At 45.9% G+C, this 20,703-nt stretch overlaps 1 protein-coding gene across 4 annotated transcripts in view; it reads right to left on the reverse strand.

The window, feature by feature from the left end:
- Positions 1–10,970, reverse strand: part of LOC139544115 (LHFPL tetraspan subfamily member 2a protein-like) — a 91,526-nt gene extending 80,556 nt beyond the window's left edge. For all 4 annotated transcript variants that reach the window (XM_071350887.1, XM_071350885.1, XM_071350886.1 and 1 more), the window contains exon 1: positions 10,743–10,970. The gene's annotated coding sequence lies outside the window, so the exon portion shown is untranslated. The remainder of the gene's footprint in view (positions 1–10,742) is intronic.
- Between the last annotated feature and the right edge of the window lie 9,733 nt (positions 10,971–20,703).

Raw genomic sequence — 20,703 nt, forward strand, 5'->3', positions numbered from 1 at the left:
TGATGTGTCTGGAGAATCTCCTTAACTCTCGTCAATGTGAAAGGAGCAGAACTAGTAGAACCTGGTTTACAGTTGGACATCACTCATACAGCTCTCACACTGAAATACTATTCCGTTTGAATGAGTCATCTAACACTAGACTGGAAGAAGACAGCCTGTCTTTAGCAGAAGGTAGTGGGCCAAGAGGGGAGGGGGAGGGAGAGAGACAGAGAGAGAGAGAGAGACAGAGAGACAGAGAGAGAGAGAGAGAGAGAGAGAGAGAGAGAGAGAGAGAGAGAGAGAGAGAGAGAGAGAGAGAGAGAGAGAGAGAGAGAGAGAGAGAGAGAGAGAGCGAGAGAGCGAGAGAGAGAGTGAGAGAGACCGTTATGGCAGTTTGTGACTGTAGCGCTATGACATCGGCCCTAGGCCCTAGCTGCAGGTGATAAACTATGGTAGGGTAGTCATGGAGACGGAGAAGGCCAGGTCCTAAACAGAGGGGGACAGTTCAGTCATTGCGAGTGATGTGGCCTGGGCCCTGCAGGAGGTTTTTCACCAAGGCCCTGCACGTAAACTAACGGTAAGCTAGAAAAGAGTTGTCAGAGCTTGATTAGACTTCTTGACTTCTTGACTTGGTTGAAGAGGCTGACCAGTACTGAAAACCAGAACTTCTCTACAGCTTAAGTAACAGCATCTCTTATAGAATACCAGCTTTAAACATCTACAGCAGGGTGGAGTTGATGTCTGTATCAACAGTGAAGCAGTTCTATCTTTCAGATATAAACCAGTAACGAACGACAACACAAAGCATTCATATCCCAAAGTCTGACTAACAACTACAATCATGTAGCCTGTCATCTTCAACACCAGTATAAAACCCAACACAAAGCATATTTTTCATAATCAGACACACACTATATGATAATCTCCTTACCGCCAGGCACAGAGGGCCAGGTGTCGCTGATTGGCTGTAATCTCTCTCCTCATTAGCATACAGCTGTGAGGCTGTATGAGTTCCAGACTTGAGTTCCAGCCAATCAATACCCATAAACCCCAGACAGAACATCTGCTACCATGGCAACCTAAGGATGGCTGAAAGGATCATTCTACAAGGAACTCAGAATCCATAAAGGAAAGAATTTGCATTGTTATTAAGTGTCACAGTCATATTGGCAATAAGGAAACCAGTTTAAGTGGACCACGGGACTCCCATGTTGTATACACTGAGCATGTTACATGCAGAAATAACAGATCCACACAGTTTTTGCCACACCAAGTGGAAATACAAACAACTAATCTGAAACTAAATTCTATGATAGGTCAGCTGAGAAAGGCTGCTGTCTGTCTATTGTGTGAGCACCACCCTGCTGGTTTCCCAGTAAAGGCACCAGGCTGGAGGCCAGTAGGGGCCAGGAAGGGGTCGGGAGTGTTGTACCCCCAGCAGAGCCTCATCTCTGGGAGCCACGGAACCCAAAGGACAGCGGAAGAGGAGGAAAAATTTGTCAGACAAAAGAGTGAAAAGTAAAGTACACTCAGGGAGAGAGAGTAAGAGAGGAGAAGCAAGTAATTAACGCAGACGCTGCCTAATCTTATCAGTGTGCATGACTGCCCTAGAGTAGAGATGTCATGTTTTGTCTTTGATCATGTCTTGTCCCTGTGCTTCCCTCTGCTGGTCTTATTAGGTTCTTTCTCTTTCTCTCTCTCTATCGTTCCGTTCCTGCTCCCAGCTGTTTCTCATTCTCCCTACGACCTCATTTACTCTTTCACACCTGTCCCCTGTTTTGCCCTCTGATTAGAGTCCCTATTTCTTCCTCTGTTTTCCGCTCCTGTCCTTGTCGGATTCTTGTTTGATGTTTGCTGTTCCTGTGTCCTTGTTTCGCCCTGTCGTGTTCTTTGCCTTCTTCAGATGCTGCGTGTGAGCAGGTGTCTATGTCAGCTACGGCCAGTGCCTTCCCGAAGCGACCTGCAGTCTGTGGTCGCGTCTCCAGGCGTTCCTCTCTATTGACGAGAGGATTTCAGTTTCCTGTTTTGGATTACCATTGATTATATCCAGGAGAATCATTATTTGTTTAATACTGGAATAAAGACTCTGTTACTATTACGTCGCTTTTGGGTCCTCATTCATCAGCATAACAGAAGAATCCGACCAAGATGGACCCAGCGACTATGGATTCTCTCAACACTGCCGTCGAGTTCCAGGGAGCAATGCTCGGCAGACACGAGCAGGAATTGTTTGCTGCTCGTCATGCCGTTGAGACCCTGGCCGCTCAGGTCTCCGATCTCTCTGGACAGTTTCAGAGTCTTCGTCTCGTGCCACCAGCTACTTCCTGGTCTTCCGAGTCTCCGGAACCTAGGGTTAATAACCCACCATGTTACTCTGGGCAGCCCACTGAGTGTCGCTCCTTTCTCACCCAGTGTGATATTGTGTTCTCTCTCCAGCCCAACACGTACTCAAGAGAGAGAGCTCGGATCGCTTACGTCATATCACTCCTTACTGGTCGGGCTCGGGAGTGGGGCACAGCTATCTGGGAGGCAAGGGCTGAGTGTTCTAACGATTATCAGAACTTTAAAGAGGAGATGATACGGGTTTTTGATCGTTCAGTTTTTGGGAAGGAGGCTTCCAGGGCCCTGGCTTCCCTATGTCAAGGTGATCGATCCATAACGGATTACTCTATAGAGTTTCGCACTCTTGCTGCCTCCAGTGACTGGAACGAGCCGGCGTTGCTCGCTCGTTTTCTGGAGGGACTTCACGCTGAGGTTAAGGATGAGATTCTCTCCCGGGAGGTTCCTTCCAGCGTGGACTCTTTGATTGCACACGCCATCCGCATAGAACGACGAATAGATCTTCGTCATCGAGCTCGTGGAAGAGAGCTCGCGTTAACGGTGCTTCCCCTCTCCGCATCTCAACCATCTCCTCCCACCGGCTCAGAGACTGAGCCCATGCAGCTGGGAGGTATTCGCATCTCGACTAAGGAGAGGGAACGGAGAATCACCAACCGCCTTTGCCTCTATTGCGGTTCTGCTGGACATTTTGTCATGTCATGTCCAGTAAAAGCCAGAGCTCATCAGTAAGCGGAGGGCTACTGGTGAGCGCTACTACTCAGGTCTCTCCATCAAGATCCTGTACTACCTTGTCGGTCCATCTACGCTGGACCGGTTCGGCTGCTTCCTGCAGTGCCTTGATAGACTCAGGGGCTGAGGGTTGTTTTATGGACGAAGCATGGGCTCGGAAACATGACATTCCTCTCAGACAGTTAGGGAAGCCCACGCCCATGTTCGCCTTAGATGGTAGTCTTCTCCCCAGTATCAGATGTGAGACACTACCTTTAACCCTCACAGTATCTGGTAACCACAGTGAGACCATTTCCTTTTTGATTTTTCGTTCACCTTTTACACCTGTTGTTTTGGGTCATCCCTGGCTAGTATGTCATAATCCTTCTATTAATTGGTCTAGTAATTCTATCCTATCTTGGAACGTTTCTTGTCATGTGAAGTGTTTAATGTCTGCTATCCCTCCTGTGTCTTCTGTCCCCTCTACTCAGGAGGAACCTGGTGATTTGACAGGAGTGCCGGAGGAATATCATGATCTGCGCACGGTCTTCAGTCGGTCCAGAGCCAGCTCCCTTCCTCCTCACCGGTCGTATGATTGTTGTATTGATCTCCTTCCGGGGACCACTCCCCCTCGGGGTAGACTATACTCTCTGTCGGCTCCCGAACGTAAGGCTCTCGAGGATTATCTGTCTGTTTCTCTCGACGCCGGTACCGTGGTGCCTTCTTCCTCTCCCGCCGGAGCGGGATTTTTCTTTGTTAAGAAGAAGGACGGTACTCTGCGCCCCTGCGTGGATTATCGAGGGCTGAATGACATAACGGTTAAGAATCGTTATCCGCTTCCCCTTATGTCGTCAGCCTTCGAGATTTTGCAGGGAGCCAGGTGCTTTACTAAGTTGGACCTTCGTAACGCTTACCATCTCGTACGCATCAGAGAGGGGGACGAGTGGAAAACGGCGTTTAACACTCCGTTAGGGCATTTTGAATACCGGGTTCTGCCGTTCGGTCTCGCTAATGCTCCAGCTGTCTTTCAGGCATTAGTTAATGATGTACTGAGAGACATGCTGAACATTTTTGTTTTCGTTTACCTTGACGATATCCTGATTTTTTCACCGTCACTCGAGATTCATGTTCAGCACGTTCGACGTGTACTCCAGCGCCTTTTAGAGAATTGTCTCTACGTGAAGGCTGAGAAGTGCGCCTTTCATGTCTCCTCTGTCACTTTTCTCGGTTCTGTTATTTCCGCTGAAGGCATTCAGATGGATCCCGCTAAGGTCCAGGCTGTCAGCGATTGGCCCGTCCCTAAGTCACGTGTCGAGTTGCAGCGCTTTCTCGGTTTCGCTAATTTCTATCGGCGTTTCATTCGTAATTTCGGTCAAGTGGCTGCCCCTCTCACAGCTCTGACTTCTGTCAAGACTTGCTTTAAGTGGTCCGGTTCCGCCCAGGGAGCTTTTGATCTCCTCAAGAAGCGTTTTACATCCGCCCCTATCCTTGTTACTCCTGACGTCACTAAACAATTCATTGTCGAGGTTGACGCTTCAGAGGTGGGCGTGGGAGCCATTCTGTCTCAGCGCTTCCAGTCTGACGATAAGGTCCATCCTTGCGCTTACTTTTCTCATCGCCTGTCGCCATCGGAACGCAACTATGATGTGGGTAACCGCGAACTGCTCGCCATCCGCTTAGCCATAGGCGAATGGCGACAGTGGTTGGAGGGGGCGACCGTCCCTTTTGTCGTTTGGACTGACCATAAGAACCTTGAGTACATCCGTTCGGCCAAACGACTTAATGCACGTCAAGCTCGTTGGGCGTTGTTTTTCGCTCGTTTCGAGTTCGTGATTTCCTATCGTCCGGGAAATAAGAACACCAAGCCTGATGCCTTATCCCGTCTCTTTAGTTCTTCTGTGGCTTCTACCGACCCCGAGGGGATTCTCCCTGAAGGGCGTGTTGTCGGGTTGACTGTCTGGGGAATTGAGAGACAGGTAAAGCAAGCACTCACTCACACTGCGTCGCCGCGCGCTTGTCCTAGTAACCTTCTGTTCGTTCCTGTCTCTACTCGTCTGGCTGTTCTTCAGTGGGCTCACTCTGCCAAGTTAGCTGGCCACCCCGGCGTTCGGGGTACGCTTGCTTCTATTCGCCAGCGGTTTTGGTGGCCTACTCAGGAGCGGGACACGCGTCGTTTCGTGGCGGCTTGTTCGGACTGCGCGCAGACTAAGTCAGGTAACTCTCCTCCTGCCGGTCGTCTCAGACCGCTTCCCATTCCTTCTCGACCATGGTCTCACATCGCCTTAGACTTTATTACCGGTCTGCCTTCGTCTGCGGGGAAGACTGTGATTCTTACGGTTATCGATAGGTTCTCTAAGGCGGCACATTTCATTCCCCTCGCTAAGCTTCCTTCCGCTAAGGAGACGGCACAAATCATCATTGAGAATGTGTTCAGAATTCATGGCCTCCCGTTAGACGCCGTTTCAGACAGAGGTCCGCAATTCACGTCACAGTTTTGGAGGGAGTTCTGTCGTTTGATTGGTGCTTCCGTCAGTCTCTCTTCCGGGTTTCATCCCCAGTCTAACGGTCAAGCAGAAAGGGCCAATCAGTCGATTGGTCGCATTTTACGCAGCCTTTCGTTTCGAAACCCTGCGTCTTGGGCAGAACAGCTCCCCTGGGCTGAGTACGCTCACAACTCGCTTCCTTCGTCTGCTACCGGGCTGTCCCCGTTTCAGAGTAGTCTTGGCTACCAGCCTCCTCTGTTTTCGTCCCAGCTCGCCGAGTCCAGCGTTCCCTCCGCTCAGGCTTTTGTCCAACGTTGTGAGCGCACCTGGAGGAGGGTCAGGTCTGCACTTTGCCGTTACAGGGCGCAGACTGTGAGAGCCGCCAATAAACGTAGGATTAAGAGTCCTAGGTATTGTCGCGGTCAGAGAGTGTGGCTTTCCACTCGTAACCTTCCCCTTACGACAGCTTCTCGCAAGTTGACTCCGCGGTTCATTGGTCCGTTCCGTGTCTCTCAGGTCGTCAATCCTGTCGCTGTGCGACTGCTTCTTCCGCAACATCTTCGTCGCGTCCACCCTGTCTTCCATGTCTCCTGTGTCAAGCCTTTTCTTCGCGCCCCCGTTCGTCTTCCCTCCCCCCCCCCCGTCCTTGTCGAGGGCGCTCCTATTTACAAGGTACGGAAGATCATGGACATGCGTTCTCGGGGACGTGGTCACCAGTACTTAGTGGATTGGGAGGGTTACGGTCCTGAGGAGAGGAGTTGGGTTCCATCTCGGGACGTGCTGGACCGTTCGTTGATTGATGATTTCCTTCGTTGCCGCCAGGGTTCCTCCTCGAGTGCGCCAGGAGGCGCTCGGTGAGTGGGGGGGTACTGTCATGTTTTGTCTTTGATCATGTCTTGTCCCTGTGCTTCCCTCTGCTGGTCTTATTAGGTTCTTTCTCTTTCTCTCTCTCTATCGTTCCGTTCCTGCTCCCAGCTGTTTCTCATTCTCCCTACGACCTCATTTACTCTTTCACACCTGTCCCCTGTTTTGCCCTCTGATTAGAGTCCCTATTTCTTCCTCTGTTTTCCGCTCCTGTCCTTGTCGGATTCTTGTTTGATGTTTGCTGTTCCTGTGTCCTTGTTTCGCCCTGTCGTGTTCTTTGCCTTCTTCAGATGCTGCGTGTGAGCAGGTGTCTATGTCAGCTACGGCCAGTGCCTTCCCGAAGCGACCTGCAGTCTGTGGTCGCGTCTCCAGGCGTTCCTCTCTATTGACGAGAGGATTTCAGTTTCCTGTTTTGGATTACCATTGATTATATCCAGGAGAATCATTATTTGTTTAATACTGGAATAAAGACTCTGTTACTATTACGTCGCTTTTGGGTCCTCATTCATCAGCATAACAAGAGAGAGAGAGAGAGCGAGCGAGCGAGCGAGAGAGAGAAGGGAAATACCTGTGTGCCATCCCAGCAGCAAGATTTGTGACCTGCTGCCCCAAGAAAAGGGCAACCTGTGAAAAACAAACACCATTGTAAATTCAATCCATATTTATGTTTATTTATTTCCCCTTTTGTACTTTAACTATTTGCACATCGTTACGGGTATGGGTATATACCCATAATATGACATTTGAAATGTCTCTATTATTTGGAACTTCTGTGAGTGTAATGTCTACTGTTCATTTTTATTGTTTATTTCACTTTTGTTTATTATCTATTTCACTTGTTTTGGCAATGTAAACATATGTTTCCCATGCCAATAAATCCCTTTGAATGGAATTGAATTGAGAGAGAGAGGCTGAGACTGAGAGAAAGAATGTGGTATTCACTCTTCTATACAGTTATTTTCCTTACTATGATCAAGTGAACATGGCTCTGAGCAGGATGGTTGTGAAATCTATAGAGAAACTCTTCATCTTCTTTAGACCATCATAGAAAATGTCATCACTTGAGCTGCTTCCACTCCTTTGACCTTTTACATAGCACTGGCCTGCCATAAAACCACTGTAACACATTTACACTGTACACACGCATACACACACACAAACACGCAGACGCATGCACATACACACACAAATAAGAAGAGAGGACAATAGTCTTCCCATTCTACTGCTCTCCTTTTCCACTCTGCTCTGCTGCTGAAGAACAGTGAGCGAGACTTTTCCAGAGACACCTGTATGAGGTAGGCCACCTCATCTCCCAACCCTCCCAACTCTCTGTGGGTCTATAAAGCCATCGGATAGACAGACACTTTTAATTCAATCACAACTGCTCCTTTTGGGAGGATGGGACGGAAAACCTCCTAACGTAATGTGACCCAGTTAGAGTCAGTCAGTAGGTCTGCCTGTGTTCCAACGCAGCCCTCCTCAGAGGCAGTATGGGGGTTGTATTGCCAATTAACGGATCTTCGGGAAAGAAGACACGCTGAAAACAATTAATTTAACGTTTTGGATTGATTAGAGCACTTCCTGGGGTTTGTTGTTGAAAGACTTCTAGCCGACAAACTCGCACACAAAAATCGAAGAATATAGATGGGGGGGGGACAAAGACGATGTCAAAAACAGATGTAGCAGTGAGTCAGTGAAAGTGAAAATGATCAGAAGGCTCCTTTTTAATTCCCCTTCAGGCAATCTGATACAAACCAAACAGCCTTGTTATCAGGACTATCTCCTCTAGTAGTGGGGTCCTGTGGTGCCAAACAGTACATCAGATGTTGGACCTGGCCTCCACCCTACTGCCTGACCCCTGACCCCACAGACTCCATTTAATAAGCCAATTTTACAGGCCTGTCACACCAAGCCTGTGGTCCGGCCTCGGGTTTCACGCACACACTGATAGAGACGGGATCAGATTTCGGCTAAGAGCCCGCTCCAAATATTGATGTTAACATACTCATCATAGCAAATGTTTATATTTGGAAAAAGCCCGACCACTGCTTTGAGAAGGTGTGTATGTGTACCACTGCACCAAACCCTCCAATTGAAAGTTGCTTTAAGCGTCGCCATGCCAAAGGGGAACATATTGACGAAAACTATAAAGTGAGGTCAAGGGCCTGGTCTAATGACACACACACAGACAATATCATCAAAGAGCAGAAAAGCTGAAGTTTGGAGGGCAGACTATGTGGTCTGTATGGAGCAGACTATGTGGTCTGTATGAACTGGTTGCCAGTCAAAGACGAAGAGGTTTTATGTGACGTTAAAATAATCGCCAACTGCACCCACACAGCACCAAGCAGGACGGGGGAAAGAGCAGAGGCTGGTAAGATTTTTTCCACTCTTTGATAATTTACCATTCGGTTTAGGCAAAGGAAGAAGAACAAAAAAACAACATTAAATAACTTTTCTGCACTCCTAGCCTGCACTCCTAGTCTGCACTCCTAGTCTGCACTCCTAGCCTGCACAGGCAGCCAGCAGTAGGAATCTTGTATTTTCCCCTTTTCCTGAGGTCAGAGCTGAACAGAGCAGACCAGAGGAACATTCTCCAGCAGGCCTGTAATGATTGAAGCCTGTTTTATTCTGGTTTTTTTATTGGTCCAAACACGGAACCCTGAGGGACACCATGTGCCTCGGCCCTCCGGCTCTAGCCACTGCCAGTGGTCCAACAACCAGCCGGCCTGCCAACGGCTGTCATTTTTATTCTTAGATACTGTAAAGTCACCCATTCAATGATGCCATTAAACTTCTAAACCACAACTGGGTGCCCGTTAAAGATGGTGATAAAGAAATTGCGTCAAACAAACGTACCAGGAAGGAAAGTGTCAACTTGAGATCACTGACTGTGCTGCAGCCAGCGACTGCCACGCATCCACGGTTGGCTATAATGTGACAATGAATGGTAGCATATTTAGCAATTCACTTTAAAGGTCCTGTCTTTCTAAATGTGCTTTGTGTATTCATGCAAGTACAGTGACGGGAAAGAGAGAGAAGAAAAATAAAGTGCAACACAGCGAATTCAAACTTAACACCGGGACTAGAAGTGTTCTCTTAGGTGAATGGCTATTGATTACCTACTGACCGTTGCTATGCAGTACACAGTCCATCAATGGCTTGAGCCTTGGGACAAGAACAAGCATTCTCATTCAACACATTGCCACATCCATTATTCATACAAATCAGTATTTTACTGCGGCAATTCAGTTTGGATTCTTTAGACAATTGTATTGGCTGCCAACTCCCCCTGCAGAGTTATGGGCTGGCTAACAAAGGAAAGGGGAGGGGGTCAGGCTGGCCTATAAATGAGATCTCATATATGGGATGTTTTTTTTATGGGACACAATCTCTATATCCTGACTATTATAAGGTTGACAATACAGGGGTCCAAAAGCTTCACCTTAGTTGGTAATCTAATATTTCTTACCCCCCAGGGCTCTCGCACACTAAGGTGAGCACAAGTGTGTACGAGCACACACCGCACACAGGTGGAATCTGTTTTCAGGTTGTTGGTTTGAAGTGGGGGAAGGGGGAGTAAGGTCAGAACCTTCAATCTCATGAGCCCCTCTAGGAAAGATCTTTAGACTTCCTCAGTTTGTCATGAGCTAGTCATTCAGTTTGACCAGTCAACAGTCTAAATGCAGGTTTAGATATTCAAAATCACAGTTCAGGGAGTTGCCTCTGGACCATTTCGAGATCGGCCAAACTGCCCATTCACTAGGTCAGAGAGAAAAACAGCTACATCTGCCTCAGTCACAACCACATCTGCTTTGTTTACATTATGAGTTGACTGTTTGTTGTATATAAATAGGTTAATGTGTTTTGTTCATGAAATGTCATTCATTGTGAAGGCAATTGACTTTCCTTTGTGTCCTATTACTGATGTGTCAATAATTAATTTGACAGTTCATTTGACAGGAGAGAAGCTCTGCTAAAATAACTATTATACATAGGCCTATTACTAACATTAATAACGTGATAACGGCAACAGCTGATTGTATTCGTGTCAGAAAAAAAAGAATGGAAAAGTATGCTAGAATGTGCAACGTTGTCTGGCAAACTATTCGTCATTCTGGTCGGCTTTCCTGCCACGAGTTTCCCCTTCAGCGACTGGGGAAAACGCCGAACCAGCAGCTCTCAGACAAATGAAAGTAATTAGGCCTACATTTACAATGAAATTAACATAGCTCAAAAGTAGGCTGAGCGTTGTTGAAAATTTGAAAAGGGGGAAACAAAGTGAATAGGAAATCTGTGTAAATGAATAACGAGAAGAATAGACGAAAAGCGTATTGAATTGCAGAAGAAATCCTTCCCCTTACTTACGAATAGGTTTTGTGCAAAACGTCCGGTGATCAATATGCTCGCTTTCCAATAAAAAATCCAACTAGCCTAAATATTTTTTGAAAATCGCTGTCTTTGGGATATAAGTTTTCTTTTAGGATAACGCCGTGTGTTTCTTCCACCCACACGACTCCTTGGTCCAAGTGTCTTCCTCCCCCACGCTCTCTGTGACCACGGATAACAGAGCTGCAAGCCTTTTTCTCCAGACCAGCATGCCTACATTTGGGAGCTAGTGACGTTACCCTCCTGTTATCATTTAATCTCTCTCTCTCTCTCTCTCTCTCTCTCTCTCTCTCTCTCTCTCTCTCTCTCTCTCTCTCTCTCTCTCTCTCTCTCTCTCTCTCTCTCTCTTTCTCCCTCTCTCTCTCAAATGAAAATTATTTTATTGGCATGGGAAACACGTTTAAGTTGCCAAAGCAAATTGCTCTATCTCATCCCCTATATTTGCCATAGAGCCCCTATATTTGCCCTACATGCCCTATATCTGCCCTACCTGCCCTTGATTTGTCCTACATGCCCTATATCTGTCCTACAAAATTACATCTATTTCGCAAACAAAGCATCCTTCACTCATGCTGCCAAACATACCCTCGTAAAACTGACTATCCTACCGATCCTTGACTTCGGCGATGTAATTTACAACATCGCCTCCAACACTCTACTCAGCAAATTGGATGCAGTCTATCACAGTGCCATCTGTTTCGTCACAAAAGCCCCATATACTACCCACCACTGCGACCTGTATGCCTTCGTTGGCTGGCCCTCGCTTCATATTCGTCGCCAAACCCACTGGCTCCAGGTCATCTATAAGTCTTTGCTAGGTAAAGCCCCACCTTATCTCAGCTCACTGGTCACCATAGCAGCACCCACCCATTGCACGCGCTCCAGCAGGTATATTTCACTGGTCACCCCCAAAGCCAATTCCTCGTTTGGCCGCCTTTCCTTCCAGTTCTCTGCTGCCAATGACTGGAACAAATTGCAAAAATCACTGAAGCTGGAGACTCATATCTCCCTCACTAACTTTAAGCATTAGCTATCAGAGCAGCTTACAGATCATTGCACCTGTACATAGCCCATTTGTAAATAGCCCACCAACTACCTCATCCCCAAATTGTTATTTATTTTATTAATATTTTTTTTGTTACTCCTTTGCACCCCAGTATCTCTACTTGCACATGCATCTTCTGCACATCTATCACTCCAGTGTTTATTTGCTAAATTGTAATTATTTCGCCACTACGGCCTATTTATTGCCTTACCTCCCTAATCTTACTTAATTTGCACACACTGTATATAGACTTTTCTATTGTGTTATTGACTGTACGTTTGTTTATTCCATGTGTAACTCTGTGTTGTTGTTTGGGTTGCACTGCTTTGCTTTATCTTGGCCAGGTTGCAGTTGTAAATTAGAACTTATTCTCAACTGGCTTACCTGGTTAAATAAAGGTGAAATAAATGAAATAAAATACATCCCCTATATCTGCCACACATGCCCTTTATCTGTCCTACATGCCCAATATCTGCCCTACATTCCCTATATCTGCCCTACATGCCCTATATCTGTTCTATATACCCTATATATGTCCCACATGCCCTATATCTGCCCTACATGTCCTATATCTGTCCCACATGCCCTATATCTGTCCTACATGCCTTTTATCTGCCCTATATCTGTCCTACATGCCCTATATATGTCCTACATGCCCTATATCTGCCCTACATGTCCTGTATCTGTCCTATATACCCTATATATGTCCCACATGCCCTATATCTGCCCTACATGCCTTGTATCTGCTCTACGTGCCCTATATCTGTCCTACGTGCCCTATATCTGCTCTACTTGCCCTATATCTACCCTACATGCCCTATATCTGTCATACATGCCTTACATCTGCCCTACATGCCCTTTATCTGTTCTACATCCCCTATATCTGTCCTACATATCCTATATCTTCCCTACATGCCCTATATCTGTCCTACATGCCATATATCTAACCTACATGCCCTTTATATGTCCCACATACCCTTCATCTGTCACACATACCCTTTATCTATCCTACATGCTCTATATATGTCCTACATACCCTATATTTGCCCTACATGTCCTGTATCTATCCTACATGCCCTATATCTGTCCTACATGCATTTTATCTGCCCTATATCTGTCCTACATGCCCTACATCTGCCCTACATGCCCTATATCTGTCATACATGCCTTATATCTGCCCTACATGCCATTTATCTGTTCTACATCCCCTATATCTGTCCTACATACCCTATATCTGTCCTACATACCCTATATCTTCTCTACATGCCCTATATCTAACCTACATGCCCTTTATCTGTTCTACATCCCCTATATCTGCCCTACATGCCCTTTATCTGTCCTACATGCCCTATATCTGTCCTACATGCCCTATATCTGCCCTACATGCCCGATATCTGCCCTACATGCCCTTTATCTGTCCTACATGCCCTATATCTGTCTTACATGCCCTATATCTGTCCTACAGACCCTACATCTGCCCTACATGCCCTATATCTGCCCTACAGCCCCTATATATGTCCTAAATGCCCTACATCTGCCCTACATCCCCTATATCTGCCCTACATCTGCTATATCTGACCTACATTACCTATATCTGCCCTACATGCCCTTTCTCTGTCCTACATGCCCTATATCTGTCCTACATGCCCTATATCTGCCCTACATGCCCTATATCTGTCCTACATGCCCTATATCTGCCCTACATGCCCTATATCTGCCCTACATGCCCTATATCTGTCCTACATGCCCTATATCTGTCCTACATATCCTACATCTGCCCTACATGCCCTATATCTGCCCTACAGCCCCTATATATGTCCTAAATGCCCTACATCTGCCCTACATCCCCTATATCTGCCCTACATCTGCTATATCTGACCTACATGACCTATATCTGCCCTACATGCCCTTTATCTGTCCTATAGGGCCTATATCTGTCCTATATGCCCTATATCTGTCCTATATGCCCTTTATCTGCCATATATCTGTCCTATATACCCTATATCTGTCCTACATGCTCTATATCTGTCCCACATGCTCTATATCTGTCCCACAAACCCTATATCTGCCCATCAAATGTCCTATATCTGTCCTACATGCCCTATATCTGCCCATCAAATGCCCTATATCTGTCCTACATATCCTACATCTGCCCTACATGCCCTATATCTGCCCTACAGCCCCTATATATGTCCTAAATGCCCTACATCTGCCCTACATCCCCTATATCTGCCCTACATCTGCTATATCTGACCTACATGACCTATATCTGCCCTACATGCCCTTTATCTGTCCTATAGGGCCTATATCTGTCCTATATGCCCTATATCTGTCCTATATGCCCTTTATCTGCCATATATCTGTCCTATATACCCTATATCTGTCCTACATGCTCTATATCTGTCCCACATGCTCTATATCTGTCCCACAAACCCTATATCTGCCCATCAAATGTCCTATATCTGTCCTACATGCCCTATATCTGCCCATCAAATGCCCTATATCTGTCCTACATGCCCCATATCTGTCCTACATGCCCTATATCTGTAACCCCAGCCTACGATTATCAACAGCTAAACAAGGTTGAATAATGGACACAAGTTCCAATGTCATTTAGGCTGAACACTTTACATTGTTTAGACAAGACAGAGGATTTAGATTAGAGGTAGCAAAATACCCAAGACCCGGTCAAGGACCAGAGCGGATCCGGATCCCAAACTCAAAATAATGTCAGGGGTCTGGGTCGGAGCTAATATGATTGTCAAGGGTCTCAGTTATGTGTAATTCCAGGGGCGCAACTTTCACTGGGGATGGGGGCACATGTCCCCCCACATTCTGAAATTGTATTTTTGTCCCCCACAGTTTTATCATTGGAATCTGATTCAAAACGAGGCAATGGTGTGCTTAAGGACAAATGCGGACGCCTCCGAGAGGCCGGGTAGGCTGTTTGGAGTGTTTATCCGAAAGGATAAAAAAAACAAAAATTATAATAATTATGTCCCGCCCACTCCTAAAACCAAAGTTGCATCCCTGTGTAATTCTAACTGACTTGTCCTCAATGGCCCGTACAGATCCGAACGCCACTGCACAGTAGAGCGAGAGACATTTTATAATTACTGCTTTTGTTCTTGCTTTTCACAAGAGTGAAGCGTGGCGGGTGTAGTTAGTTGTTGGCCAATTATAAGTCATCAAAGAGGCGATAGGCTACAGTCATAGAGCTTCGCTCTATGTTTGGCAAAAGTTAGGCAATATGTAATCAATGGAAGATGAAATGAACATTACAGAATTAAAAGTTAAAGGAAAATTATAAAAGAAAAAGTTAAAGGAAAATGAACAAGAGCCAACAGGTAGGCTGCTACTTAATATTCTGAATGGAGTTGTTGTTATTTGTAACTGTAGGAGGAGAAAGCGCATGCACTGTAGCCTCAGTTACCTAGCTTAACTAGCTTCTCCCAGTTTGATGCAGTCAAGACAGGTACTACGTAATCATATTTGATGATAAATAACCTATCTATGGCAGCTATTAGTCTACTATAGCGGAAGTCAACTTGATTGCTGTCTCTTCTCTTTCCCTCCCTCCTCCCTGCTCATCACCATGTCACTAGCTCACAGTCCGTCCCCTCCCTGCCTGCTAGAGCGGCACCTCTCTCCCTCCTCTCGCACTTTATCAGCTTCTGGGTCCAATCGGAATGGGGCTCTATATTAAAATAAAATAGTTATGCATATCGGGTCTGGTTGGGAAAATCCCAGGTCAATTTTGGAACGGGTCCAACTTTTTGAGTGAAGACCTATAATTTAGAGGTCATACTGAAATCTTAGTTAAACATAATTTACTTACATGAATGTTTGTACTGTCCCATTCACACATAGTCTCTAGTACTTATTGTCTGGTGTGTTTCAGTTTGAATGGAGAGAGCTGGCGCCCATTCATAGCAGATATCTCAGTACAGAGTTGTGCTTCTGTCCCATTGGAAAACAGGAATAGGGAGAAACAACAGCTTTTGTGTATGCGTTGACATTGTGTTTAGTTTACAGGGCAGGGATCAGGCTGAATGAACTGCTGTGGCTGGAGAAGGGGACAACTGGTGCCAGGAACTCTCTGACTTATAATTGTGCTTCTTGGTAAATTGAATGAGATTTGAATGAAGCTGAGAAACAGTTATTGGTATTTCCTAAGTACATTCAACCAAGGAGGTTTGAAGAAAACTATTATTACCAGAGTGCAATGTTTGACAGGTTTTTATAGTTAGCTGCTTTGAGTAGTTTCCTTCGAAAAAACATATTTTGATAAAATAAATAGTGCTTTTGATGTGACTTGATGCAGAACACACATACATCAAGGGCATTCTTGACACAGTTCCCGTGACAGCAGAGAGATAAGGGAAGTGGGCTGTCTCTAGCTCTGTTTGTTTAACGTGGAGCAGAACACACCAGGAGGGCATGGGCGACCTAACACCAAGCACGTACCTCCTCCTAAAGGCTGACTGTGTGTGTGTGTGTGTGTGTGTGTGTGTGTGTGTGTGTGTGTGTGTGTGTGTGTGTGTGTGTGTGTGTGTGTGTGTGTGTGTGTGTGTGTGTGTGTGTGTGTGTGTGTGTGTGTGTGTGTGTGTGTGTGTGTGTGTGTGTGTGTGTGTGTGTGCGTGCGTGCGTGTGTGTAAACTAGTTGATGGATCTGTAGGATAATGTTTCTGAGGGTTGGGTGTGATGAGCGCTTGTATTTCCCCTGGCTTGCGAGTGAGCGAGGCTCAAGGTCCAACACATTCCTGACTGCATTGGTCAGTAAAGGATTTCTGATATGTTTTCATAGGCAGGCAGGCTGCACAGACACACACACACACAAAAAGACACAATCTTGTTTGGAGTTCCTCTACCAGACCGACTTCACTATGTGAGAGACAGAGAACTTCCCCAGGCCAGTGGATTCCATCCGTGTGGACATTCCAGAATGGAATCAAGGGGTTGCGAGCGAGAGATGCATTTGAGTCTGACACTGGCGAGGACGACAAGGGGCATCAGGGCTGAAGATGGCCACTGTCATGTCATATCTATCTATCTATCTATCTATCTATCTATCTATCTATCTATCTATCTATCTATCTATCTATCTATCTATCTATCAGGGTTGAGGAGGACCACTGTCATATCTATCTATCGTGGGCATCAAGGCTGAAGAGTGCCACTGTCATATCTATCAGGGGCATCGGGCTGAGGAGGGCCACTGTCATATCTATCAGGACATCAGGGCTGAGGAGGGCCACTGTCATATCTATCTATTTGATAAGTTATATGCATAAAAATAAAGATGTTTCAAAATGTCACATTTTGGAGAGATTTTTGGACACTAAGGGACGCCTAGGCCTTGTTATGGATAAACGTCTATAAAGACAGATTGGTATAAGATATCTGCTCCATTTTTGGAGCACATGTTGACAAGATGTTGGGGAATCACTGGAGGGGAATATTGATCAACTGAGCACCTCTGAATAGTCACCTCAGTGTACAGCTCAATAAACACACTAGCCGTTTTGTTATATTTAATTCTTCTGCGATGTATTTAAGTGTCATATTGGGATGCAAACTCAAAATGTAATAAATGTATACTGTATATCTGATATGGTGTAGGTATCTTATTTTTTTAGGCCCTAACTACGTGTGTGAGGTGTATAATTTTGTTTCAAAGTACATTTGTTTAAGACTAACAAGAAACACTGTGTGACCCTGATTTAGCCCACTGCAGTAAAAGGTTAGGGGATATCTAGTTCCTGTATTAAAGTCTGCTGTCAAATGTTTTCGTACCTCAGTGGTTTGAAGTTGACTTGAACTAAAGTTTGACATCATCTACTAGATGGACTATTCAGTTCACATCAGAAAACAGAGCAAACATTGAGTCAAATGTACAGATAATGCTGCAGACGATTTAGGAAGACTAAGGTTATCAGCTTCAGTAAGGTTATTAGCTCCAGTAAAGTTATTAGTGATTTCCCAGGAACAAACCTAGCATACTGTAACACACTATACTGTATCTCACGAGGTGAAATCAGACCAAACTAAGGAACGCTTTGTAACTAAATTCACTTAGTGAGTCTGGTACGATCAGAGTCTACTTTAAAATGTTATGTCACACGTCAACTCTGCAGTCCCTAGCTAGCTACAGTATGTCAACTCTGCAGTCCATAGCTATTAGCTATAGTATGTCAACTCTGCAGTTCCTAGCTATTAGCTACAGTATGTCAACTCTGCAGTCCATAGCTATTAGCTATAGTATGTCAACTCTGCAGTTCCTAGCTATTAGCTACAGTATGTCAACTCTGCAGTCCATAGCTATTAGCTACAGTATGTCAACTCTGCAGTCCATAGCTATTAGCTATAGTATGTCAACTCTGCAGTCCCTAGCTATTAGCTACAGTATGTCAACTCTGCAGTCCTTAGCTATTAGCTACAGTATGTCAACTCTGCAGTTCCTAGCTATTAGCTACAGTATGTCAACTCTGCAGTCCCTAACTATTAGCTACAGTATGTCAACTCTGCAGTTCCTAGCTATTAGCTACAGTATGTCAACTCTGCAGTCCATAGCTATTAGCTACAGTATGTCAACTCTGCAGTCCTTAGCTATTAGCTACAGTATGTCAACTCCGCAGTCCCTAGCTATTAGCTACAGTATGTCAACTCTGCAGTTCCTAGCTATTAGCTACAGTATGTCAACTCTGCAGTCCTTAGCTATTAGCTACAGTATGTCAACTCTGCAGTTCCTAGCTATTAGCTACAGTATGTCAACTCTGCAGTCCCTAACTATTAGCTACAGTATGTCAACTCCGCAGTCCCTAGCTATTAGCTACAGTATGTCAACTCTGCAGTTCCTAGCTATTAGCTACAGTATGCCAACTCTGCAGTCCATAGCTATTAGCTACAGTATGTCAACTCTGCACTCCCTAGCTATTAGCTACAGTACGGTGGTTTGTATTTAGAGGAACCGTGAATATGACCTGTGACCTCTGTGAGAGCAGCAGACCGCTCCGGTCCTGGAAATCCCAAGCATTTGGAACACTACAACACATGCAGTACATTTTTCACCTTCATTCTGCCAGTCGTTCTCAGTAATTAGTGTCGGTCGTGAAAAGCAGGCACACACTCTGACGCTCTACCCCTTCACACACACACGCGCGCGCACACACGCGCACACACACACCACCAAACCATAATCGCCACAGGAAATGGCAGGAGAGAGCTACAGTTAAAATGCTCTTAATAAATGAAGTGAGAAAGAGATGAATGGGAGAGAGGGGGAATGAAGGAGGAGAGGGAATAAAGAAGCCACGAGTAAACAGCACAGTTGTGAGTGAGAGAGAGAGATGTATATAACTGACTGTGAGAGAGAAGAGGGTTGTAGTCAGTGAGATCACAGGCCTGCTGCTGATGTGTCAAAGGTGACGAGAGAGAAACCCATGCATCAGAGAAACCCATGCAGCCTTATTTACAAGTTCGAACACTGGAATGTGAGATGCAATCTACACCTTGATTAGGCTGATAGAAATTCTCATTATTTCATTGAATATTTCTATATAGCCTACATTTTCTCGTTCTGAATTTCTAACGTGAGTGGGACAGGTGTGGCTTCATGACAATGATCAAGAGCAGCTGCTCACCGATTTGTCAGCTCTAACGCAGTTACAGTACACTCAATCAATTAATCAAATTTATTTATAAAGCCCTTCTTACATCAGCTGATGTCACAAAGTGCTGTACAGAAACCCAGCATAAAACCCCAAACAGCAAGCAATGCATGTGTAGAAGCACGCTAGCTAGGAGAAACTCCCTAGAAAGGCCAGAACCTAGGAAGAAACCTAGAGAGGAACCAGGCTATGAGGGGTGGCCAGTCCTCTTCTGGCTGTGCCGGGTGGAGATTATAACAGAACATGGCCAAGATGTTCAAATGTTCATAGATGACCAGCAGGGTCAAATAATAATAATCACACTGGTTGTCGAGGGTGCAACAGGTCAGCACCTCAGGAGTAAATTTTCATAGCCGATCATTCAGAGTATCTCTACCGCTCCTGCTGTCTCTAGAGAGTTGAAAACAGCAGGTCTGGGACAGGTAGCACGTCCAGTGTACAGGTCAGGGTTCCATAGCCGCAGGCAGAACAGTTGAAACTGGAGCAGCAGCACAGCCAAGTGGACTGGGGACAGCAAGGAGTCATCAGGCCAGGTAGTCCTGAGGCATGGTCCTAGGGCTCAAGTCCTCCGAGAGAGAGGAAGAAAGAAAGAAAGAAAGAAAGAAAGAGAGAAAGAGAGAAAGAAAGAGAGAAAAAGAGAGAAAGAGAGAGAGAATTAGAGAGAGCATACTTAAATTCACACAGGACACCGGATAAAATACTCCAGATATAACAGACTGACCCTAGCCCCCCGACACATAAACTACTGCAGCATAAATACTGGAGGCTGAGACAGGAGGGGTCGGGAGACACTGTGGCCCCATCCGACGATACCACCGGACAGGGCCAAACAGGCAGGATATAACCCCACCCACTTTGCTAAAGCACAGCCCCCACACCACTAGAGGGATATCTTCAACCACCAACTTACCATGCTGAGACAAGGCCAAGTATAGCCTACAAAGATCTCTGCCACGGCACAACCCAAGGGGGGGTGCCTTCCCAGACAGGAAGATTACGTCAGTGACTCAACCCACTCAAGTGACGCACCCCTCCTAGGGATGGCATGGAAGAGCACCAGTAAGCCAGTGACTCAGCCCCTGTAATAGGGTTAGAGGCAGAGAATCCCAGTGGAGAGAGGGGAACCGGCCAGGCAGAGACAGCAAGGGTGGTTTGTTGCTCCAGTGCCTTTCCGTTCACCTTCACACACCTGGGCCAGACTACACTCAATCATATGACCTGAGAT

This window comes from Salvelinus alpinus, chromosome 18 (assembly GCF_045679555.1).
Source record: "Salvelinus alpinus chromosome 18, SLU_Salpinus.1, whole genome shotgun sequence".
Lineage (NCBI taxonomy): Eukaryota > Metazoa > Chordata > Actinopteri > Salmoniformes > Salmonidae > Salvelinus > Salvelinus alpinus.